The following is a 15573-nucleotide window of genomic DNA, read 5'->3' as shown; positions in this document are numbered from 1 at the left end:
CTTTCTCCTCTGCAGTCCCACAGTGTGGCTCAGCCTTGCTGATAATATGTGCCATATTTTCCCCAGTCATTAAGCTTTCTCCAAACAGGAGCAGAGTTTTCTTTGCCATTAGACTATATCCCACTATAGAAGATTGAAGAATATTTTCCAAGTGTTTGGGAATTTAAAGAGTGCTACAAGGTTTAACAGACAAATCTACCATTTGAGCAATGTTTCTGTGAAGGTATTTATTAATTTCTTAATTTATTAAACCACTATTAATCTGCTATTATGAAATGATTCAAAGATCAATAGAGCTTAATCTTTCTTGTAAAGGGGCCAGTAGTTTGAGAGAACCCATATTTGTAAATAATTAATTATATCAGGCATTTGCAAGATTCTTCTAACCTGCAAAATGCTTCCTTTTGGGGTTTCTGAATTCTTTTGCTGATCAAAGTTCCAGGAATTGCATCTGAATAAAACACCTGAAATAGTCTAAAACCATCTTCCTTTTCTGAACAGAAGTTTAAAGGCAGAGACATGATAACAAAGACATGATAGAGTGTTGTTGTTTTTTTAATTCCTTCTGGTTAATCAAAAAAGACGGAGGCTGAAAAGGGATCTAAATTCAGTGAAGTTTTGGAATGTTTGGAGGTTCTTACTTGTTTTAAACACCCATAATTTGACCTTTCCACTGAAGTTCTGCTTTTGCTGCTACTTCTTCAGCAAGAGCTTTTCCTTAAGAAAGACAGAATATATTAAAGTAAGTTCATTCGTTAATGGAGCCAAAGAGTAGGAGGTCTTGTTAACAATAAAAAAGTACTTTAACAAACTCTAGCTGATCCTCTCACATCATGTAAGGAAAGTCTATAGACAGTGTTAGACTCCATTCTCTTTGCAGATATAGAAAGAAAAGGGTTAAGTGATTTGCCCAGGGTCACATCTGAGTGACAAATTGTGGAGAGCCAGGATGAAACAGGTCTTTGACTCTAAGCCCAGCCTTTTTTCCACCACAACATGCTGCTATCATCCCTTGAGGATGCTCCTGGAGTAAGGCAATAACAAGTACAAATGGCAACACAAACACTTCAAGGGTAACAGGGTGGCCCTCAGTGACATGACATTATCTGAGCCAAGATTTTTTTTATACTCAGAAGCCTACAAGAGAACCTAAGCATCGTGAAAAGTGAAGAAATGGTGATAGCAACCACTAGGCAGTCAGGTGGTCAATATAACACTAACAATGTTTACTCCAGTAGAAGTCAGCCACATTGTCAGCTTGAATAATGATCAGTGTTTCTATTCTCCATTCTTCTTCCCTGATTCTCTATTTGGTCTCCAAATTCTCAGCAAGCAGCATTCACCCTGCTCAATGAAGACAGTAATAGAGATTGTAATTGAACACAAGTGAATTCCAGTGCATTCTACACATTTATTTAGAGTTTACACCCTCAGGCTGTGGGTGCATAGATAGCTCATTCTTGCAGAAGGATCAGAGAACAAACAGGTCATAGGACGGGATGGGGCTCAGCTCCCTCCCTGATTGGATGTACCCAAGGTTCTTGGCCTCCCCTGCCCCAGGAACGGAGGTAGAGGACCTGGAGGTGTGGTGAACTTACAAATATCATGAACCTAAAGAGTTTAGCAGAGAGAGATTTATTAAGCAGAGAAAGGGAAAGGGAGAGAAGTATAAAGAGCTCCCACACTGCCACGGGAGGAAAATCTGGAGGGCATATCCATATAGGGAAAGAGGAAAAGACAGCTCCCACCTTGTCATGGGAGGGGATCCAGAGAAGGAGTCTGCACAGGTAAGGAGCAGTGGGGTTTTAACTTTGAAGTTATTCCTGCCCCATTCATGTTCTTGTCCAATGAGAAGAGTTCTTTCAAACTTCCGCTGGGCTGATTGATCCTTGACTCTGATCCCAGACTGCTTGCTTGGGCCCACAAAAAATCCCCTCCTCCCAGGGCTTTTGGCAGGCTTTCTGAACAAAGAAGCTCACCTGGAATTTCTACCTAGCTTGCACACAGGAAAGTTAAACAAAGAACTCTAGGTTCCTGGATGGGGGCATGGATGGAGGCATGGCACTGGGAAGCTCTTGCCTTTTAAAGTAACACCCCTTGTGGACTCAGTTTTCCTTAACACAGTCCCTTAAAAGCACCTCCTGTACTAGCAGAACCCTTCCTCATGGAGCCACCCTTGGGAGGGTCTTCTATGGCTTTACACTCTGAACCCTGTGAGTTTAGGTTTTTACAGAAGGGCTACATGATCCTCTGTCTTAAATAGAAACAGAGGGGATATGAATTAGGTCAAGATATCTGCTTTTAACTTTCATCTATGTCTTCATGGGATTGAAATGGAGAGGGTTAGTAGTGAACTTTTCTCTAAGAACTTTTGGCCATTATTGGATAATATAAATTTCTAGTGAATTGCTTCAGGCATTTTTCACTAACACAGGGAACATATTCTATCTACTTATCTATCTATCTCACACACATACACTTGTGTGCACACATACACACACACAAGCACACACAAAAAATAGATATATACCCACAAGTTTCAAACATTGGTATTTACAACTGCTTTGGCAACAGATAATGATAAAGGTCTGTACAACAGTTCACTCTGGCAGAACTCTCTGGAGCAGACTGTGTGTCAGAAATTTAAGGTCACATAAATATTATACTGAAATGTCAGCTCTTATAATCATCTAGCAATGCTCGTGAAAGCTCTGGAATCCATAGATTCATTCACTCTTTAGCATCATTCTTCCTGAAAACCTGCCAACTGTCAGGTACCATGACAGATGCTGAGCAGAGAGAGATGAAGGACAATCTCTGATTTCAGTGAGATCTCTATCTGGGAGTAGGAGATATGAGGCTCTCATAAAAGTTAGCCAATGATCTGCCAGGGCAATCAGGCAAGACAAAGAAATAAAGTGTATTCAAACAGATAAAGAGGAAGTCAAACTGTCTCAATTTGCAGATTACATAATTGTATATTTAGAAGACCCCATTCTCAACCCAAAATCTCCTTAAGCTGATAAGCAACTTCGGCCAAGTCTCAGGACACAAAATCAATGTGTAAAATCACAAGCATTTCTATACACCAATAACAGACAAACAGAGAGCCAAATCATGAGTGAAATCCCATTCACAATTGCTACAAAGAGAGTTAAATACCTAGGAATGCAACTTATAAGGGATACGAAAGGACCTCTTCAAGGAGAACTACAAACCACTGCTCAAGGAAATAAGAGAGGACACAAACAGATGGGAAAAACATTCCAGCCTCATGATTAGGAAGAATTAATATTGTGAAAATGGCCATACTGCTCAAAGTAATTTTGCTATCCCCATCAAGTTACCACTGACTTTCTTCATAGAATTGGAAAAAAAACATCTTAAATTTCATATGGAACCAAAGGAGAGCCCGTATAGCCAAGACAATTCTAAGCAAAAAAAAAAAAAAAAAAAAAAAAAAAAAAAAAAAAAAAAAACCACAAAGCTGGAGGCATCACGTGTCCTGACTTCAAACTATACTACAAAGCTACAGTAACCAAAACAGCATGGTACTGGTTCCAAAACAGATATATAGACCAACAGAACAGAAGAGAGGCCTCAGAAATAATGCTGCACACCTACAACTATCTGATCTTTGACAAAAACAAGCAATAGGGAAAGGATTCTCTATTTAATAAATGGTGTTTGGAAAACTGGCTAGCCATATGCAAAAAGCTAAAACTGGATCCCTTCCTTATATCTTATACAAAAATTAACTCAAGGTGGATTAAAGATTTAAACTTAAGACCTAAAACCATAAAAATCCTAGAAGAAAACCTAGGCAGTACCATTCAGGACATAGGCATGGGCAAAGACTTCATGACTCAAACATTAAAGCCAATGACAACAAAAGCCAAAATAGACAAATGGGACCTAATTAAACTAAATGGCATCTGCAGAGCAAAAGAAACTATCATCAGAGTGAATAGGAAACCTACACAATGGGAGAAACATTTTGCAGTCTACCCATCTGACAAAGAATCTACAAAGAAGTTTAACAAATTTACAGGAAATAAAGCAACTCCATCAAAAAGTGGGCAAAGGATATGAACAGATACTTCTTAAAAGGAGACATTTATGCAGCCAATAAACATATGAAAAAAAGCTCATCATTAATGGTCATTGAGAAATGCAAATAAAAACCACATTGAAATACCATCTCATACCACTTAGAATGGTGATCATTAAAAAGTCAGGAGACAACAGATGCTGGAGAAATATGAATGCTTTTACACTGTTAGTGGGAGTGTAAATTAGTTCAACCACTGCAGAAGACAGTGTGTTGATTCCTCAAGAATCTAGAACTAGAAATGACATTTGACCCAGCAATCCCATCACTGGATATATACCCAAAGAATTATAAATCATTCTATTATAAAGATACATGCACATGTACGTTTATTGTGGCACTATTCACAATAGCAAAGACTTCAAACCAACCCAAATGCCCATCAATGTATAAAGACTGGATAAAGAAAATATAGCACATATACAGCATGGAATACTATGCAGCCATTAAAAATGAGTTCATGTCCATTGCAAGGACATGGATCAATCTGGAAACCATTATTGTCATCAAACTAACACAAGAACAGAAAACCAAACACCACCTGTTCTCACTCATAAGTGGGAGCTGAACAATGAGAACACATGAACACAGGGAGGGGGACATTACACACTGGGACCTGTTGTGGGTCAGGGGCTAGGAGAGGGATAGCATTAGGAGAAATACCTAATGTAGATGACGGGGTGATAGACGCAGCCAACCACCATGGCATGTGTATACCTATGCAACAAACCTGCATGTTCTGCACATATACCCCAGAACTTAAAGTACAATTTAGAAAAAAAAAGCAGGAGATGGAAGAAAGAAAGGTAGCCAATGGTCTAACGCAATGTTCTAACAGCTTCAAAAAATCACAGCACGCAACTACTCAGTTCCTATTATGTCCAAACTGTATTGTTTTCTATGTACCATTATCATCTAATAGAATCTTCACCCAATCTTTGGATGAAGTTACTAGCCTGTCTTATAGAAAAGGATACTGAGACATGAAGACATTAAAGAATTTGTGTGTAGTCACAAGGCTTGCCACTAGAGGATCCTAGATTTGAGCCCAAGTAATACAGCCCTGAGTTTCATGCCCGTTAGCTACATCATGGCAGAACATGTGACAGATGAAAAAGAGAAACAGAGTTGCACAAGCTTCTCCAGATTAGAAAGTCAAGCAAGGCTTCCTAGAGAGGTTGTGAAGGATAAGAAAAAACTGGCCAGACAGAAAAAGGGGAAGAGAGAAGGATGGCTAAAGATCCAGAGGTATAAACCAACGGAGCTTTCAGAAACTAATTGTCTGTACAATATTGTCTGATTTGAAAGTAGTTCCAAATTTAAGTGTATGTACTCACAAAAACATTATTTTGTCCCTGGATAGTAAGTGGATAGAAACAAAAATAAAATTTAGGCTCAAGTAATTGAAAATTTTGTTAGTGCTTCTTGTCAAGAGGCAGAATCAAAATAAGAGGTTCTATCAGAAGGGGCTTCAGAAACCAACCTAAGAAGTCTCTTTGGATGTATAATACTGGAATACTAATGGTATACATTTATTTCTTCATTAAAAATAGTATCCATAGGTCAACTTCACTTCAAAGAGCATTATCCTTCAAAACAAAGCAAATATTTACTATTACTTATTAGACACATGAATGTGTACATGTAAAATGGCAAGATAGTGAACACTGGGCAGAAAACAGATTTAAAACACCAAAATAAGCCAGAATCACTGTATTCCTAGTGACAGAGACAACAGTCAAGAACAGACAGCCCATAGCCCCATGGCTGAGCACAGCAAAGCACAGGTCCAAGGCCATGAAAAGACAGGTTCAGCCTATGAATGAGAAAGTTCCTTGGCTGCCTTCCTGTCAATATTCACTTGTAACCATGTCTAACTGGGCTCATTTTCATTCTAATTCCTTTCATGAGTTACATTTGGGAAATATGTTTTATGTAGTACAAATATGACCTCAATTATATCACCCAGAGGTATGTAACCCAGTGTGGCATAAGGGTCAAGAACATAAAAGGAAATTTTAAGGTCCCCATATATTTTGCTAAAAAAACACTAAAGAGTGAATTGACAATCAGATACAGCTCTTCACATTGACATAAGGTGGTCACTTGTGCTTTTAAACAATCATATTTGTAGAAAGTATTTGTAGAGCTCTGTATTCAGTAAAAGAGTTTTTAAAAAGTGGATACTTTCTCTTTAGGCAATACAGAAGAAAATGTAAAAAAAAGAACTTCCGGCTACAAAACAATAAAAATCAGTTAAAACGTTAAAAGCACATTTTAAATGTATTTTGTTCTAGGAATATCAGGTTATGTGTATTAATGCTTCTACTGAACACAATGTGTGTGTGTATATATATATATTATATATATATATATAACACTTTTAATTATATATATATACACACACACACACACATACACACACATATATATATAATTAAAAGTGTTGAATTGGTGGCATCTGCTAGATAGTGTATTAGGAGTCTCAAGTTCTCATCTCCACACAGAAACACCAATTTAACAACCATCCACTGACAAAAATACCTTTACACAAGCTCCACAATCTAATAAAGAGGTTATTACACTGTACAGTGCAGTGCTGATAGTAATCCTCTTGGCCTGTGACTACTCTCATGAGGAAAACAAATAAGTGAGTTTCTGATACCTCCATGGAACCTGGCATGAGGCCTTTTGTCACAGACCCTGGCAACAAGCCTAACCCACAGACCTCTGGCATCAGGCCTGCCTCTGCCAACTCAAGCACCAGGCCCACTTATATAGACCCTGGCACCAAGTCAGTTCACCTATGTACCTTGACAATGGTCCACCCACCCACAGACTCCAGCAGAAAGCCTACTCAGACCATTCTAGCCAGCCCACTCAGAAATGTTGGTTGGGCTGACTGACAAAGTGCTTTCCTTGAAGCCAGTGTGTAAAACTAAAAGAGGTGATTACTTCTTCAAATGCACAGATACTAAAGCAAGGCTACAAAATTTACAAAGAATCAGGGAAATAAGATACTACCCAAAGGATCAAAATGAAATTCCAGTTACCAACTTTAAACAAATAGAGAACCATGAATTGCCTGACAAATTATTCAAATTATCTCAAGAACACTCCATGAGCTAAAAGAGAACAATTATAAACAACTAAACAAAAGCAGGTGACAATACATGGCAGGGGGAAGAGATGCTCAACAGATATACAAACCATAAAAAAGAACCAAAGAGAAATCCTAGAGCTGAATAACACAATGGTTCAGCTGAAAAACTTAATAGAGAACTTGTACATCAGACACGATCAGCAGAAGAAAGAATCAGCTAGCTCAACGACAAGTAATTACCCATTCCAAGGAACCAAAGAAAATGTTTTTAAGAATGAAGATAACCTTATAGTATTTATGAGCCACCACTTAGCAAAATAATATATGCATTAATGGAAGTTCTAGGAGGAGAAGGGAAAAAGAAAGGGATAGAAAGCTCATTTAAAGAAATAATGCATGTATGATGATTCACTGGTAATGCTGCAGACTTGGGGAAGACAGCCAACCTTGGAGATCTGAGTGTGAGATGAAAGAATGTGAATAAGAAAAAGAAGAGAAAGAGGAAGTAGAGGAAAAGGAGTAAGAAGAGCAGCAGGAGAAGGAGGAGGAAGAGGGGAAGGAGGAGGAGGAGAAGGAGAAAGAAGATAAAGAGAAGGAAGAAAGAAAGAAGAAATAATGGCTAAAACTTCCAAAATCTCAGGAGGGAACAGGACATGTAAATTCATGGAACCCAAAGAATCCAAATAGGTGGCACCTAAAGAGGTCTATACTGAGAAATGTTAAAATTAAATTATCAAAAGGCAAACTCAAAGAGATAATTATGAAAGCATCAAGAGAAAAGCTGATCACATACAAGAAAATCTCCATAAAACTATCAGATTTCTTAGCAGAAATCTCATAGGCCTACAAGATTCAAAGTGCAGAAAGGAAAGAAAAAAAACAAAAAAACAAAAAACCTGCTAACCAAGAATAGTATATCTGACAAAACAGTCCTTTTAAAATGAAGGAAAGATAAAGTGTTTCTTAGATAAACAAAAACTGATAGTTTGTCACCACTAGACCATTGTGACAAGAATTTTCAAAGGGAGCAAATAGAGTTCAAAAACAAAAGAATGCTAAAATGTAACATGAACCAATATAACAGTATAAATCTCACTGATAAAGGCAAACATATAAACAAATACTAAATAATGTAACACTGTAATGATGGTGCATAAGTCACTTTTACCACAGTATAAAAGTTGAAAGACAACGGTGGCTAAATGCAGTGGCTCATGCTTGTAATCCCAGCACTTTGGTAGGCCAAGGTGGGTGGATCACTGAGGTCAGGAATTCAAGACCAGCCTAATCAATATGGTGAAACCCTGTCTCTACTAAAAATAAAAAAATTAGCTGGGTGTGGTGGCAAACACCTGTAGTCCCAAGTACTTGGGAGGCTGAGACAGGAGAATTGTTCGAATCTGGGAGGTGGAGGATGCAGTGAGCCGAGATCATGCCACTGCATTCCAGCCTGGGTGACAGAACAAGACTCCACTAAAAAAAAAAAAAAAGACAATGGTATTATAACTATAACCACAAAATTGTTTAATTGATACGCCACATAAAAGGATAAAATTCTGATATCAATAACATAAAGTCTTGAGGGGGGAATAAAGTGTAGAGTTTTTCTATACAATTGAAGTTGCTATCAATTCAAAACAGACTATTACAAGAATAAGAAGTTGTATGCAAGTTTCATGGTAACCACAAAGAAAGAAACTGTAGCCAATTCAAAAAAATTTTTAAAAATCAAAATGCATCACTACAAAAAAATTGAATTACAAAGAAGCTAGCAATAAAGAAAGAGACAAACTGAAGAACTACAAATCAGACAGAAAGAAATTAACAAAATGGCAGTAAGTCCTTACCTGTTAATAACTATTTTAAATGTAAATGAATTGAACTCACCAATCAAAAAACAGGATACGTAAGTTTTTAAAACAGGATCAAAATCTATGCCATCTACAAGGACCCACTTTAGATTTAGGGACACACAATTAGCTGAAAATGAAGGAACAAAAAAAGACATTTCTTGCAAATGGTTATCAATAGAGATCAGAGATGGTGATACTTATGTTAGAAAAAAATTAAACTTTAAGTTAAAAACTGTCACAAGAGACAAATAATGTCATTACCTAATTTTAAAATAAAGGTAAATTCCATGGGAAGATATTGTAAGTATAAATATGTATGAATCCAACACTGAAGCATCTAAATAAAATAAAGCAAACACTGACAGATTTAAAGAGGAAAAAGACAGCAATAAAGTAATCATAGATCTCAATACCACATATGCAATAAACTCAAACACAAAATTAACAAGAAACAGCAGACTTTAAAATATTGTAGTTAAAATCAAACAGACATGTACAGAATATTCCACCCAAATGCAGCAGAATACACATTTTTCCCAAGCACACACAAATATTCTCCTGAATAAATCACATGCTAGTTTAAAAAAGAAAAGTCTTATCAAATTTAAGAAGGAAGTATCTTTTCTGACTATAAGGGAACGAAACTAAAAATCAGTAACAAAAGGAATAGACAAATTCACAAATACTTGGCAATTAAACAAACATTCTTCAACAATCAATGGGTTTAAAAAGGAAACAAATAAAATATCTGATATCTTTAAAAACAAAAGTACAACACACCAGAACTTACGAGATTCAGTAAAAGCAGTACTAAAAGAGAAGTTTGTAGTGAGAAAGTTTATAGCTATTGTAAAAGAAAAATCTCCAACAATCTAACATTATACCTCAAGACACTAGAAAAAGCAAAACAAGCTATGCCCAAAGTTAGTAAAAAAAAGACATTAATAAAGATTAGACCAGAAATCAATGAAATAGAGAACAGAAAGACAACAGAAAAAAGGAAATTGAATCAGTCCTTTGAAAAGATTTTTAAAATGCAAAATCCTTAGGCTAAGAAAAAAGGAAAGAAGACTCAAATAAATCAGAAATCAAAGAGGAGGTATTACAACTGGTACGACAGAAATTTTTTAAATCATAAGAGAATATTATGAACAACCATTAATCACAAGGGACTATTAAGTTAACAAACTGGGTAACCTAGAAGAGATGGATAAACTCCTAGAAACATACAACTTTCCAAGACTGGAGCAAAAAGAAATGAAAAGTTTCTAAGACCAAAAACAAATAAGAAAACTGAATCAGTAATATAAACCTTTCAAAAAGAAAAACTCATGGCTTCACTGGTGACTTCTGACAAATATTTAAAGAAAAACTGATACCAATTCTCAACTTATTCCAAAAATTGAGATTAAAAGAATACTTTCAAACTCATTTTATGAGTCATCATCACCCTGATACCAAAGCCAAAGACACCACAAGAAAAAAAACTAGCAAATCGAATTTAAAAGCACATTAAAGGAGTCATACATCATAAGCAAGTCGGATTTCTTCTTGGGTTGCAAGAATGTTTAATATACACAAATCAATCAATGTTGTATTCCATATTAACATAAAAAAGAATTATAAAACCACATGATCATCTCCACAGATGCAGAAAAAAATATTTTACAAAAATAAACACCATTTTATGTTTTAAATTCTCAATAAAGTATACAAGAAATTTACTTCAAGAGAATAAAAGCCCTGTATGAAAATCCCATGACTATAGCCTACTAAACCATGAAAAACCAAAAATTTTCCCTCTAAGATTAGAAATAAGGCCAGTATTCCCACAAAATCAACATACAAAAATCAGTAGTGTTTCTATACATTAACAATGAATTGTCCAAAAAAAAAGTTAAGGAAAATAAAATACTTATGCATAAATTTAACAAAGGAGCTGAAAGACTTGTACACTGAAGACTATACAATACTGATGAAAGAAGTTACAGCAATACCATTAATAAAAATTATCTTTCACGTTCGTGCATTGGAATAATTAGTATTGTTAATATGTACATACCACCCAAAGCAATCGATACATTTAATGGAATCCCTTTCAAAATCCCAATGGCACATTTAACATAAATAGACAAAAATTCTAAAATATATATGGAACCATAAGTGATGCCAAATAGAGAAGGAAAAGGGGAGAAAGGAAAAAAAAAAATCAATGAAAAGAATGAATCAAAAGAAGAAAGAGGGATAAGAGAATGCCTGAGAAATTGTGCACATATCTGGGCAAAAATTCTAAGTGAAATATTAAGAAACTAAATCCCAAAAGATACATAAGTGATAACATATCATGATTAAGTTGGATTTAACAAAGGAATCTTAGAAATTAATCAACACAAGTCATAATATTAGCAAATAAAAGGAAGAAATTATATGCTTATCTCAGTAAATGCAAAAAAAAAGCATCCAAAAAATTAAATACTCATTTCTCATAGAAATTCTTAGCAAATATGAAAAAAGTCTACAATCTAATAATATTTATGTGCAACAAATGTGCAACAGGCATCATAAAAGGTAAAACCTTGATAATTTGCCATTGAGATTAGAAACTAGTAAAGAATGTTCTATTCAATATTGCACAGGGAGTTCTCAGCAACATGGTAATAAAAAAGAAATAAAAGAAAGAATTACAAAAGGAAGCAAGATAACATTTCAGAAGATATGATTGTGTATGCAGGAAACCTAAATAAATCCATAAATAAGTTATTAAAGTAAGAGAGCTTAGCAAGTATCCTGAATGCAAAGTCAATATACAAAATCAATTCTATTTCTATGTTCCAGCAACAAAAATTTAGAAAACAAAAATTTTAATATGCTAATTATGAGGATAAAAAATCTGTTAAAAGAAATACATTTTTAAAGAAGGTGAAATATCTCTTTAAGGAAAATTCTGAACCCTAATATTGAGTTATATCTTAAAAGAAAAATAAAATAAAAAATAAATCTTATTAATCTGAAAAACTTAAAATTTCAAATATGTCACTTCTCTCCAAATCAAATAATAAATTTCCTGTAATCACAAAATCCCACCCTTTCAATTAAATTCATTAACAACACTGCTACATGCACGCACACACACATACAAACAGAGAGAGAGAATAAGAGTTTCTGGTCATCTTCAGAGGCCAAAGCAAACAGAAAAAATACATAATTTGAACAAAACAGAGACTGTATTGAGAAAAGAAATGTTTTTTAAAAAAAGTATCATGAAATCCTTACAACAATGAGAAAATGTGGCATCTATGAAATAAAAATAGGATAATATAAAAAAAAATCAAGAACAGGAAAATAGCATTGGCTATTAAAGTTATAATAGCATAAATTAAAAACTTAATAGAGAAGTTGAAAGATAAAGTTTTAACAAGTCTTCCAGCATCTAGAGCATAAAGAGAAATTGAAAATAGGAGAAATGATATAAGAAAATTAGAGGACAAGTCCAGTAGGTCTCACATCTTATCAACAGATACTTAAAAAAAAGAATCACAGAATAATACAAGAAAAAAAAATCTAAAAACAGTAAACATGATATCCCAAATCAAAAGTGTCCTTTTAAATGTTCAAAAATATAAGTAAAAATAAACCCAAATTAAGACATATTATTATGATATATCAGAAAACTGAAAACAAAAAGATGATTCTAAAGCCTTCTACATGGGGGAGAATATATTGTTCACACACAGGATAATGGATCAAATGCCTTCACCATTGTCAACATGGGAAATGAAATATTCATAGGAAAATAATCCAGATTAGTTATTTAAAATAGACAAAAATTAAGTAAATTCAGTATAAAATAAAGACTTAAAGTAAAACTTTTAGGAAAAAACATACAATTTTTTAACTTTATATCTCATTAAGTATTGAAGATTTCTTCAACAAGACAGAAAAATGTATCAAACATAAATAAAAAAATTAATTCTAGGCCAGGCGTGGAGGCACACAGCTGTAATCCTAGTACTTTGGAAGACCGAGGTGGATAACTTACCTGAGGTCAGGAATTTGAGACCAGCCTGCTCAACATGGTGAAAACCGATCTCTACTAAAAATACAAAAAATGAGCCTGGCATGGTGGCAGGCACCTGTGATCTCAGCTACTCAGGAGGCTGAGGCAGGAGAATTACTTGAACCCAGGAGAAAGAGGTTGCAGTGAGCCAAGATTGTGCCACTGTACTTCAACCTGGGTAACAAGAACAAAACTCCGTCACAAAAATATATAAATAAAGTCTGTCTACATTAAAATCATATACATGTGTTTACCAAATGATGTATTAAACATCAAGGCAAACCTTAGATTCAAGGAAGATATTTGTACATGTATGACCAACAAAAGATTAGTGTCCAGAATATTCCAAGTTTATGGATTGGAAGAATTAATATTGTTAAAATATCCATGCTACCCAAAGCAATATACATTCAATGCAATCTCTATCAAAATACCAATGATATTCTTCACAGAAATGGAAAAAAAATTCTAAGACTTGTACAAAACAACAAAAGAACATGAATAGCCAATGCAACACAGAGCAAAAAGAACACAGCAGGAGGCATCATACTACCTGACTTCAAAATATACTATATTGGTATGGTAACTAAAATGGCATGGTACTCTCATAGAAATAGACACATAAACCAATAGAACATAATAGAAAATCCAGAAATAAATCCACATATCTACAGTCAACTCATTTTTGGCAAAGGCACCAAGAACACACATTAGGAAAAGGACAGTCTTTTCGATAACTCGTGCTGGGAAAACTGGATAATCACATGCACAATAATGAAACTAGACCCCTATCTCTCAACATATACAAAAATTGAGTCAAGATGGATTAAAGACTTAAATGTAAGAGGCAAAACTATTAAACTACTAGAAGAAAACATACAGAAAATTCTTCACAAAACTAGTCTAAGTAAGAATTTTTTGGATAATACCTTAAAAGCACAGCAACAAAAGCAAAAATAGAAAAATTGGATGACATCAAACTAAAAAGCTTCCGCATAGCAAGGTAACAATCATCAGAGCAAAGATATCACCTACAGAATGAGAGGAAATATTTGCAAACTATGCATTTAACAAGGGGTTAATATCCACAATATATAAAGAACTCAACTCAAAAACAATCCAATTTTAAAAATGAGCAATAGAACCGCATAGATATTTATCAAAGGAAGACATACAAATGACCACAGGAATATAAAAAAATTGTTCAACATAACTGATGAATTAAAAAATGCAGGCCAGGCACAGTTGCTCATGTCTGTAATCTCCACACTTTGGGAGGCCAAGGCGGGTGGATCACCTGAGGTCAGGAGTTCAAGACCAGTCTGACCAACATGGTGAAACCCCATCTCTACTAAAAAGAAAAAAAAAAAAATACAAAATTAGTCAGGCATGGTGGCAGGTGCCTGCAATTGCAGCGGCTTAGGAGACTAAGGCAAGAGAATTGCTTCATCCTGGGAGGGGGAGGCTACAATGCGCTGAGATCATGTACTGCACTCCAGCCTGGGCAACAGAGGAAGACTCCATCTCAAAAAGAAAAAAAAAAGGAGAGACAGAGAGAGAACGAAAAATGCAAACCAAAACCACAGGGAGATATGACCTCATCCCAGTTACTAACAAAAAGATATTGGTGGGGGTGGCTGGCAAGACAGTTGAACAGGAACAGCTTCAATTTATAGTTCCAAGTGAGATCAATACAAAAGATGGATGCTTTGTGCATTTCCAACAGAGGTACCTGGCTCATTTTATTGGGACTGGTTAGCCAGTGGGTGTAGCCCACAGAGGGTGAGTTGAAGCAGGGTGAGGTGTTGCCTCACCCAGGAAGCACAAGGGGTTGGGAAACTCTCCCCATTAGCCAAGGGAAGCTGTAAGGGACTATGCTGTGAGGAACAGTGCATTCTGGCACAGACACTACACTTCTCCCTTAGTCTTCACAATCTGCAGACCAGGAGATACCCTCAGGTGAATATGCCACCAGGGCCCTGAGTCTCAAGCACAAAACTGAGTAGGCATTCAGGCAACACTGAGCTAGCTGCAGGAGTTTTTTTCATACCCCAGTAGCATTTGGAACACTAGTGAGACAGAACCATTCACTCCTCTGGAAAGGAGGCTGAAGCCAGGGAGTCAAGTGGTCTAGCTTAGCAGATCCCACTCCTGCAGAGCCCAGCAAGCTAAAATGCATTGGTTTGAAATTCTTGCTGCCAGCACAGTAGTCTGAAGTCGACCTGGGATGCTCAAGCTTGGTGGGGGAAGGGGCATCCACCATTACTGAGTCTTGAGTAGGTGGTTTCCCCTGTCAGTGTAAACAAAACCTCTGGGAAATCTGGACTGTGTGGAGCCCACTGCAGCTTGGCAAAGCCACTGTATCCACATTGTCTCTCTAGATTCCTCCTCTCTGGGCAGGGCATCTGTGGAAAAAAAGACAGTAACCCCCATCAGGGGATTATAGATA

The 15573-nt window shown here is 35.8% G+C and overlaps 1 protein-coding gene and 1 non-coding gene across 2 annotated transcripts in view; one reads left to right on the top strand and one right to left on the bottom strand.

Annotated features, from left to right (window-relative positions):
- Window positions 1–15573, bottom strand: part of CUNH11orf87 (chromosome unknown C11orf87 homolog) — a 237884-nt gene that overhangs the window by 183712 nt on the left and 38599 nt on the right. The window lies entirely within an intron of this gene.
- On the top strand, window positions 7610–7680 carry LOC135274680 (small nucleolar RNA SNORD55/SNORD39). The gene has a single exon (XR_010342463.1). It is a non-coding gene; the product is annotated as a small nucleolar RNA SNORD55/SNORD39 (small nucleolar RNA).

The sequence above is a fragment of the Aotus nancymaae genome, unplaced genomic scaffold (assembly GCF_030222135.1).
Source record: "Aotus nancymaae isolate 86718 unplaced genomic scaffold, 86718_ANA_hifiasm-v0.15.2.pri h1tg000012l, whole genome shotgun sequence".
NCBI classification, from domain to species: Eukaryota; Metazoa; Chordata; class Mammalia; order Primates; family Aotidae; genus Aotus; species Aotus nancymaae.
This window is presented reverse-complemented; position numbering and strand designations above follow the sequence as displayed.